We start from the raw sequence: 10882 nt of genomic DNA, 5'->3' as shown, positions 1-10882 counted from the left end.
TATCTTCTTGTATAGTACCTTAAGTATGTATAGGTTTTAAACTACTAACTAATTTGCACACACATATTGACATAATAGGAATACGGTGACATAAACAAAGCAAATCTATAATTACCAGCCATCTCCAGTGAAGCCAAGAAAACCATTTAGGCACCCTAGGCATTTGTGAAAATTTATCTATGATATGATGGATATTTTCCAACTGTACTTGAACCATCAGACAAATTAAAGCAGCCCATTTCTGGGATCTGTTCACATCCCATATGTTCTTTTAACCATAGATAGTCTATAGTCATGAGATTTTGGGGTGCTACAACTTGCACCCCTCCCAACTCCTGGTTGAGTTCCAACAGTACAGATCCAGTCAAATTCGTTGTCTCACTGTATGCACATGCCAGCCTAGACATCTCCCTCCTCCTTCTTATGGCAAGTCCAGGAGATGGTGGGCTGGATGCAGCCACAACCGCAGCATCGTCCGGATCCCTGTGGAGGCTTTTTGATGATCATCCCCCGGCACGAGTCCTCCAGAGAGTGCTGATGCCGGAAGCTCCTCCTCATATCGTATCTTAGTTCATTTTCTGGGTATCCAAGCTAGGCCTTGATCTTCTGCATAGAAACAAACAGACCCTTTGCCCACACTTTGACATGCCCTCTATACCACTGTGCAGAACTCATTGGAGGTCAGCACACAGTAACTGCTTTTTTTTTTTTTTTTTTAATTAAGAGAAAGGAATATTATCAGAAAAGAGTACCTCCATAGCTGATCATCTGACACCCTTTAAGTGATCAACATTAAGGATATTTAAAGCATGCGTTGATCTTTGATTTACCAATAGTTTTATCCTGTTAAGGAGTAATCCCCCTTTTCTTTCTTTCTTTCTTTCTTTTTTTTTTTAAATTTTTAATCTACACTTACCTGAAGAATACTATGTTTACTATGCTCTCCCCTATATCAGGTCCCCCCTAACAACCCCATTACGGTTACTGTCCATCAGCTTAGCAAAATGTTGTAGAGTCACTACTTGTCCTCTCTGTGTTGTGCAGCCCACCCTCCCCTTTCTCCCTCCCCCCCATGCATGCTAATCTTAATACCCCCCTTCTTCTTCCCCCCCCTTATCCCTCCCTGCCCACCCATCCTCCCCAGTTCCTTTCCCTTTGGTACCTGTTAGTCCATTTTTGGGTTCTGTAATTCTGCTGCTGTTTTGTTCCTTCAGTTTTTCCTTTGTTCCTATACTCCTCAGATGAGTGAAATCATTTGGTATTTCTCTTTCTCCGCTTGGCTTATTTCACTGAGCATAATACTCTCCAGCTCCATCCATGTTGCTGCAAATGGTTGGATTTTTCCACTTCTTATGGCTGAGTAGTATTCCATTGTGTATATGTACCACATCTTCTTTATCCATTCATCTACAGATGGACATTTAGGTTGCTTCCAATTCTTGGCTATTGTAAATAGTGCTGCGATAAACATAGGAGTGCATCTGTCTTTCTCAAACTTGATTGCTGCGTTCTTAGGGTAAATTCCTAGGAGTGGAATTCCTGGGTCAAATGGTAGGTCTGTTTTGAGCATTTTGATGCACCTCCATACTGCTTTCCACAATGGTTGAACTAATTTACATTCCCACCAGCAGTGTAGGAGAGTTCCCCTTTCTCCACAGCCTCGCCAACATTTGTTGTTGTTTGTCTTTTGGATGGCAGCTATCCTTACTGGTGTGAGGTGATACCTCATTGTAGTTTTAATTTGCATTTCTCTGATAATTAGCGATGTGGAGCATCTTTTCATGTGTCTCTTGGCCATCTGTATTTCTTTTTTGGAGAACTGTCTGTTCAGTTCCTCTGCCCATTTTTTAATTGGGTTATTTGTTTTTTGTTTGTTGAGGCGTGTGAGCTCTTTATATATTCTGGACGTCAAGCCTTTATCAGATCTGTCATTTTCAAATATATTCTCCCATACTGTAGGGTTCCTTTTTGTTCTATTGATGGTGTCTTTCGCTGTACAGAAGCTTTTCAGCTTAATGTAGTCCCACTTGCTCATTTTTGCTGTTGTTTTCCTTGCCCGGGGAGATATGTTCAAGAAGAGATCACTCATGTTTATGTCTAAGAGGTTTTTGCCTATGTTTTTTTCCAAGAGTTTAATGGTTTCGTGACTTACATTCAGGTCTTTGATCCATTTTGAGTTTACCTTTGTATATGGGGTTAGACAATGGTCCAGTTTCATTCTCCTACATGTAGCTGTCCAGTTTTGCCAGCACCATCTGTTGAAGAGACTGTCATTTTGCCATTGTATGTCCATGGCTCCTTTATCAAATATTAATTGACCATATATGTTTGGGTTAATTTCTGGGGTCTCTAATCTGTTCCACTGGTCTGTGGCTCTGTTCTTGTGCCAGTACCAAATTGTCTTGATTACTATGGCTTTGTAGTAGAGCTTGAAGTTGGGGAGTGAGATCCCCCCTACTTTATTCTTCTTTTTCAGGATTGCTTTGGCTATTCGGGGTCTTTGGTGTTTCCATATGAATTTTTGAATTATTTGTTCCAATTCATTGAAGAATGTTGCTGGTAATTTGAGAGGGATTGCATCAAATTTGTATATTACTTTCGGCAGGATGGCCATTTTGACGATATTAATTCTTCCTAGCCATGAGCATGGGATGAGTTTCCATTTATTAGTGTCCCCTTTAATTTCTCTTAAGAGTGACTTGTAGTTTTCAGAGTATAAGTCTTTCACTTCCTTGGTTAGGTTTATTCCTAGGTATTTTATTCTTTTTGATGCAATGGTGAATGGAATTGTTTTCCTGATTTCTCTTTCTATTGATTCGTTGTTAGTGTATAGGAAAGCTACAGATTTCTGTGTGTTGATTTTGTATCCTGCAACTTTGCTGTATTCCGATATCAGTTCTAGTAGTTTTGGAGTGGAGTCTTTAGGGTTTTTTATGTACAGTATCATATCATCTGCAAATAGTGACAGTTTAACTTCTTCTTTACCAATCTGGATTCCTTGTATTTCTTTGTTTTGTCTGATTGCCGTGGCTAGGACCTCCAGTACTATGTTAAATAACAGTGGGGAGAGTGGGCATCCCTGTCTGGTTCCCGATCTCAGAGGAAATGCTTTCAGCTTCTCGCTGTTCAGTATAATGCTGGCTGTGGGTTTATCATATATGGCCTTTATTATGTTGAGGTACTTGCCCTCTATTCCCATTTTGCTGAGAGTTTTTATCATGAATGGGTGTTGAATTTTGTCAAATGCTTTTTCAGCATCTATGGAGATGATCATGTGGTTTTTGTCTTTCTTTTTGTTGATGTGGTGGATGATGTTGATGGATTTTCGAATGTTGTACCATCCTTGCATCCCTGGGATGAATCCCACTTGGTCATGGTGTATGATCCTTTTGATATACTGTTGAATTCTGTTTGCTAATATTTTATTGAGTATTTTTGCATCTACATTCATCAGGGATATTGGTCTGTAATTTTCTTTTTTGGTGGGGTCTTTGCCTGGTTTTGGTATTAGGGTGATGTTGGCTTCATAGAATGAGTTTGGGAGTATTCCCTCCTCTTCTATTTTTTGGAACACTTTAAGGAGAATGGGTATTATGTCTTCTCTGTGTGTCTGATAAAATTCCGAGGTAAATCCGTCCCGCCCAGGGGTTTTGTTCTTGCGTAGTTTTTTGATTACCGTTTCAATTTCTTTGCTCGTAATTGGTTTGTTTAACTTTTGTGTTTCTTCCTTGGTCAGTCTTGGGAGGTTGTATTTTTCTAGGAAGTTGTCCATTTCTTCTAGGTTTTCCAGCTTGTTGGCATTTAGGTTTTCATTGTAGTCTTTAATAATTCTTTGTATTTCTGTGGAGTCTGTCGTGATTTTTCCATTCTCATTTCTGATTATGTTGATTTGTGTTGACTCTCTTTTTCTCTTAATAAGTTGGGCTAGAGGCTTATCTATTTTGTTTATTTTCTCAAAGAACCAGCTCTTGGTTTCGTTGATTTTTGCTATTGTTTTATTCTTCTCAATTTTGTTTATTTCTTCTCTGATCTTTATTATGTCCCTCCTTCTGCTGACTTTAGGCCTCATTTGTTCTTCTTTTTCCAGTTTTAATAATTGTGATGTTAGACTATTCATTTGGGATTGTTCTTCCTTCTTCAAGTGTGCCTGGATTGCTATATACTTTCCTCTTAAGACTGCTTTCGCTGCATCCCACAGAAGTTGGGGCTTAGTGTTGTTGTTGTCATTTGTTTCTATATATTCCTTGATCTCTATTTTGATTTGTTCATTGATCCATTGATTATTTAGTAGCATGTTGTTAAGCCTCCATGTGTTTGTGAGCCTTTTTGTTTTCTTTGTAGAATTTATTTCTACTTTCATACCTTTGTGGTCTGAAAAATTGGTTGGTAGAATTTCAATATTGTGGAATTTACTGAGGCTCTTTTTGTGAGCTAGTATGTGGTCTATTCTGGAGAATGTTCCATGTGCACTTGAGAAGAATGTATATCCTGTTGCTTTTGGATGTAAAGTTCTATAGATGTCTATTAGGTCCATCTGTTCTAGTGTGTTGTTCAGTGCCTGTGTGTCTTTACTTATTTTCTGCCCGGTGGATCTATCCTTTGGGGTGAGTGGTGTGTTGAAGTCTCCTACAATGAATGCATTGCAGTCTATTTCCCTCTTTAGTTCTGTTAGTATTTGCTTCACATATGCTGGTGCTCCTGTATTGGGTGCATATATATTTAGAATGGTTATATCCTCTTGTTGGACTGAGCCCTTTATCATTATGTAGTGGCCTTCTTTATCTCTTGTTACTTTCTTTGTTTTGAAGTCTATTTTGTCTGATATTAGTACTGCAACCCCTGCTTTCTTCTCACTGTTGTTTGCCTGAAATATGTTTTTCCATCCCTTGACTTTTAGTCTATGCTTATCTTTGGGTTTAAGGTGAGTTTCTTGTAAGCAGCATATAGACGGGTCTTGCTTTTTTATCCATTCTATTACTCTATGTCTTTTGATTGGTGCATTAAGTCCATTTACATTTAGGGTGACTATTGAAAGATATGTACTTATTGCCATTGCAGGCTTTAGATTCGTGGTTACCAAAGGTTCAAGGTTAGCTTCTTTAGTATCTTACTGCCTAACTTAGCTCGCTTATTGAGCTGTTATATACACTGTCTGGAGAGTCTTTTCTTCTCTCCCTTCTTATTCCTCCTCCTCCCTTCTTCATATGTTGTGTGTTTTGTTCTGTGCTCTTTTTAGGGGTGCTCCCATCTAGAGCAGTCCCTGTAGGATGCCCTGTAGAGGTGGTTTGTGGGAAGCAAATTCCCTCAGCTTTTGCTTGTCTGGGAATTGTTTGATCCCACCATCATATTTAAATGATAGTCGTGCTGGATACAGTATCCTTGGTTCAAGGCCCTTCTGTTTCATTGCATTAAGTATATCATGCCATTCTCTTCTGGCCTGTAGGGTTTCTGTTGAGAAGTCTGATGTTAGCCTGATTGGTTTTCCTTTATAGGTGACCTTTTTCTCTCTAGCTGCCTTTAAAACTCTTTCCTTGTCCTTGATCCTTGCCATTTTAATTATTATGTGTCTTGGTGTTGTCCTCCTTGGATCCTTTCTGTTGGGGGTTCTGTATAATTCCATGGTCTGTTCGATTATTTCCTCCCCCAGTTTGGGGAAGTTTTCAGCAATTATTTCTTCAAAGACACTTTCTATCCCTTTTCCTCTTTCTTCCTCTTCTGGTATCCCTATAATACGAATGTTTTTCCTTTTGTATTGGTCACATATTTCTCTTAGTGTTGTTTCATTCCTGGAGATCCTTTTATCTCTCTCTATGTCAGCTTCTATACGTTCCTGTTCTCTGGCTTCTATTCCTTCAATGGCCTCTTGCATCTTATCCATTCTGCTTATAAATCCTTCCAGGGATTGTTTCACTTCTGTGATCTCTTTCCTGACATCTGTGATCTCCTTCCGGACTTCATCCCACTGCTCTTGCATTTTTCTCTGCATCTCATCCCACTGCTCTTGCATTTTTTTCTGCATCTCTGTCAGCATGTTCATGATTTTTATTTTGAATTCTTTTTCAGGAGGACTAGTTAGGTCTGTCTCCTTCTCAGGTGTTGTCTCTGTGATCTTTGTCTGCCTGTAGTTTTGCCTTTTCATGGTGATAGAGATAGTTTGCAGAGCTGGTACAAGTGACCGCTGGAAGAGCTTCCCTTCTTGTTGGTTTGTAGCCTTTTCCTGGGAGAATAGCGACCTCTAGTGGCTTGTGCTGGGCAGCTGTGCGCAGACAGGGCTTCTGTTTCCTGCCCAGTTGCTTTGGGGTTTATCTCCACTGTTGCTGTGGGCTTGGCCTGGCTGGGGCTGTTCCTCCAAAATGGTGGAGCCCCGTTAGAGGGGGAGCAGCCAGGAGACTATTTATCTCCGTAAGGGGCCTCTGTGCTCCCTGCTGCCCAGGGGGTTAGAGTGCCCAGAGATCCCCAGATTCCCTGCTTCTGGTCTAAGTGACCTGTCCTGCCCCTTTAAGATTTCCAAAAAGCACTCTCCAAACCAAAACAACAACAGCAACAATGAGAGAGGGAACAGAAAGGAAAAAAAAAAGAAAAAACACGCGATTTTTTTTTTTTTTCCTCAGGTGCCGGTCCCAGGCACCCGCGCACTGGTCCTGCTGCCCTGTCTCCCTAGCACCAGGGTCCCTGTCCTTTCAAGGCTTCCAAAAAGCACCCACCCACCGGTCCCGCAGGGAAGGAACGCTCAATATTCTTGGTCCTCAGGCACTGGTCCCACGCACCCGCTCACCAGTCCCGCCGCCCTGCCTCCCTAGCACCAGGGTCCCTGTCCCTTCAAGGCTTCCAAAAAGCACTTGGCAAAAAGAGAGAAAAAAAAGGGGAAAAACGCGCGATTTCTTCCGTCCTCAGGTGCTGGTCTCAGGCACCCACCCACCGGTCCCACAGGGAAAAATGCGGGATATTCTTTGTCCTCAGGTGCCGGTCCCAGGCACCCGCTCACCAGTCCCGCCGCCCTGCCTCCCTAGCACCGGGGTCCCTGTCCCTTTTAGGCTTCCAAAAAGCACTCGCAGAAAAGAGAAAAAAAAAAAGGGGAAAAACGCGCGATTTCCTCTGTCCTCAAGTGCCGGTCTCAGGCACCCGCCCACCGGTCCCACAGGGAAAAACGGGGGATATTCTTTGTCCTCAGGCGCCGGTCCCAGCCACCCGCTCACCAGTCCCGCCACCGTGCCTCCCTAGCACTGGGGTCCCCGTCCCTTCAAGGCTTCCAAAAAGCGCTTGCCAAAAAGAGAAAAAAAAAAAAGGGGAAAAACGCGCGACCTCCTCCGTCCTCAGGCACCGGTCTCAGGCACCCGCCCCCAGGTCTCGCAGGGAGAAACGCGGGATATTCTTTGTCCTCCGGTGCCGTTCCCAGGCACCTCCTCACCGGTCCCGCCACCCTGCCTCCCCAGCAACGGGGGCCCGTCCCTCTAAGGCTTCCAAAAAGCGCTCGCCAAAAAAAAAAACTGCTCCGGTTTCTCTCCACCCGCCGGGAGCCGGGGGGAGGGGCGCTCGGGTCCCGCCGGGCTGGGGCTTGTATCTTACCCCCTTCACAAGGCGCTGGGTTCTTGCAGGTGTGGATGTGGTCTGGATGTTGTCCTGTGTCCTGTGGTCTCTATTTTAGGAAGATTTTTCTTTGTTATATTTTCATAGCTCTATGTGTTTTTGGGAGGAGATTTCCACTGCTCTACTCACGCCGCCATCTTGGCTCCCCCTCTAGGGCTGCTTTTTAAAGCAATTTAAAGTACTAGCAATTAAGTTGAAGCAACTTAAAAAAATTTACAAATGAGAACTAATTATGTATACTCTGTACCAAGGCCAATTGTGGAAGAAAATTATTAGTTTCTACTTGGGATGGTAAGTTTTTCTTCTCAATTTCCATGCCAATTTGCAAGTACCTTCTGAAGGTACTATAGCTATATCTGAAAGTCACTATCAACTATCAAAAATGAAATGCATGAGCAGTATTTGCACATCTTAACATTGTATTTCTTCAAAGAATGTGTATCAGCCCTGTGAAAGCACACTGATACAGTAACAAGGTCTCTGTGTACAAAATTACATGTTTCCAGAATATTGTGGATCAGCTTGGGCTGTGCTACATCCCGCTCCAGGTTCTAGACTGATGGGATGACAGCTTCCTGGCGGAGTGAGAACATGGGCCATGTGCTGGCTCTTAAAGCTGTTGCAGAGTAAATGTCATCTGATCACGAAAGTGGAATGGCTGAAGGAGGGCAGAGGATTGGAGGGGGGCTTGAGTTTGCATTTCTGTTAAGCTCCCTGGTGTGGCTGATGGCACAGGTCTGCTGACCAAGCTTCTTTTCAGTAGCATGATAAGAGGTTTCCAACACTTATCCTGAGATTGGGGTGCTAGTGGCAGCTGACTTGAACATGTGAAAAATGCCACTATATGAATATGGCAGTTGTTTGTGCTAGATCTATATAGGAATGGGACTACATAGGGAAGGGCAGTCTATGTCCATACTAGATCTATCCCAGGCCAACTTGCTTCTTGTAATGTGCTAGCTAAAGTCAATTTTGTTTTGCTTGTTCTCAGAGACTTTTTTAACAACCACCCTAAAAACATTTCTTTGGTCCATTATTTAAATCTGGTGTGTGTTGATGGCTATGGATTAATAAGAGGTTTTTTTTAAAATTATACCTTCAATATCAGGATAGGCAGGGTTATGCTACAGTTGCAAAAGACGAAAAATCGTACTTGCTACAAAGGTTTGTCACACTTGTGGTTTGCCTGTGGCAGGACTCCACTTTACTCCTGGAGCAGCCTCTAGTCGGAACATTGCCAGTCTCAGGATGGAAGAGAGATGACCAACAACCAGCTGGCCCTTCAGACTTAGCTGGAAGTGCTGCACTTTCATCAGCCAGACCTAGTCACATACACAGTTAAGTCTGATGGCCATGAGGACTGGGGGAGTGTAATCCTCCCCCAGAGTGGGATAGCAGATAACTTTTTTAACAGTTATAAAATTTACCAAAACTTGACAATTTGTAATCGTCCACAATTCCTGTGGCTATTATATTTAAGCATTCTATCACTTTTTTAATATCATCTCACTGATTATTATTGTTCCCTAAAAGCCACATTGTACAGATAAGGAAACCATCAAGAGGTGAAACTGCATGTGTTAGGCCACGTGCCCCTTAAATGGCAGGATGAGATTCAAACCCAGGCCTGCTCTTTTGACCTCACTAATCACTGAAAAGAATTTCTGGCCCTGGCAGGCAGGAGAGGGATAGGTGATTCTGATCTGGTTGCTCTTTTGGCTATTGTCACTAATTGCTGATTGTTGTCCACCACTTTTAAGACTAGCCCTGAGCCAAACTAGCTTTCAGCTGGATCTGAACCAGGGCTGCAGTAGTGAAAATAGGCATTGATTTTGATCTCAGAACTCTTAGGATTAATACTCTTTTATTTATTGAAGTAATCAAACCAGAGTACACATGTGTCATCCCCACTCTATACAGGGCAGAAATTCTAAAACTTGGAAGCAAGTTTAAAAATGCGCTTGTTTAGAAGGTCACTGAAGTTTGGCTTTGATTTCTGCTAATCATTTTTTTCTCCATTACATAATACTGGGTTCATGATTTAGTAGCCAACCCCCCCGCCCACTGTCTCTCTAATAAGATATGTCAGTTTTTTTGGATAGGAGGAGTCTTAAGATAACTAGTGACAGTTCTTAGATTTCCAAAACAATGATGAGGAATGTCTTCTATTCACATAAGTTTTCATCACTCCAATCAGCACAGTCTTGAATGCCATTTTTGCAGCGAGTTCTGGGAATGCAGGCACAGTCAGCAAAGGAGACAGTATCACAGCTCCAGCCTGAACACTCTAGGCACTGTAAAACTGGACAATTTTGTTTATTTTTAAAACTAGCTCTTCAAATGTCAAGGTGGACTGGAAAAGATGCTATTGGGGGAAAAAATAGCCCTTTGGATCTTAAAAATATTGGTGAAAACTGCCCAAGGGGAAAATTGCAGATGTTTATTAAAGATTCAACCTATTTGGGTAAAAGAATTTGTACTCTGAAAAGCCAAAGTTGAGTACTACACCTCTCTCCTCAGCCTAAAAATAAACATACTGACATACTACATAAACAAAGAAGGGCCAATATGAGTCTGTATGTTAAATAAGCAGGGAAGAGCATCAGTATTTGCGAATTGACTGATAGCAAGAAGAAAAAGATCTGTCTATACTTTTAGCCTTGTGTTGTCAACACACTGTTGCAGCTCCTAGGAAGCATCTCTATTTTGACCCTCTGTGATGGCCAAACAAAAGGCAGGAAATGATCTATTTAGTGTACTGTATGCCTGATAAGTCTTTTACATACTCATTTGGGCCCATGAGTTACTGGAGTTGTATCTGCCGCCATGGTTTTAGAATAAGCCAGCCTTGCCATATTTTAATGTGATCGGGGATGGTGCACAGAGTTCAAGCCCCATAGAGAGCATGGAGATGGGGGAGGTGCTGAGCAGTAGTGAGCAAATGCCAAAGGTGTAATAAAAAAATCTTTGAGAGCCAAAGCAGTCAACAGACTTTTTTTTTACCTTTACTAAACTTGCTGAAGAATTCCAAAAGGAATTTAATAGCAGGCATGAACTGTCCACCTGTAGTATTTCCTTTGGCAATTTTTGCAAATAGGCTTTATTTTCTTAGCTAGAGAACTCACCTACTCTAAATATGCAAACTACTGGAAATGATAGAATTGCATAATCATAGATGTAAATATCCTTAGGAAGGTTTCTAAGTATGAGTTAACTTACATAATTGAAATTAAGGGTAGCCACTCTAAGAACCCATTTAAACATGACTTAAATATTTTCATTTTTACCTGATTCA

This window comes from Manis javanica, chromosome 1 (assembly GCF_040802235.1).
Source record: "Manis javanica isolate MJ-LG chromosome 1, MJ_LKY, whole genome shotgun sequence".
NCBI lineage: Eukaryota > Metazoa > Chordata > Mammalia > Pholidota > Manidae > Manis > Manis javanica.
Note: the sequence above shows the minus strand (reverse complement) of the source record.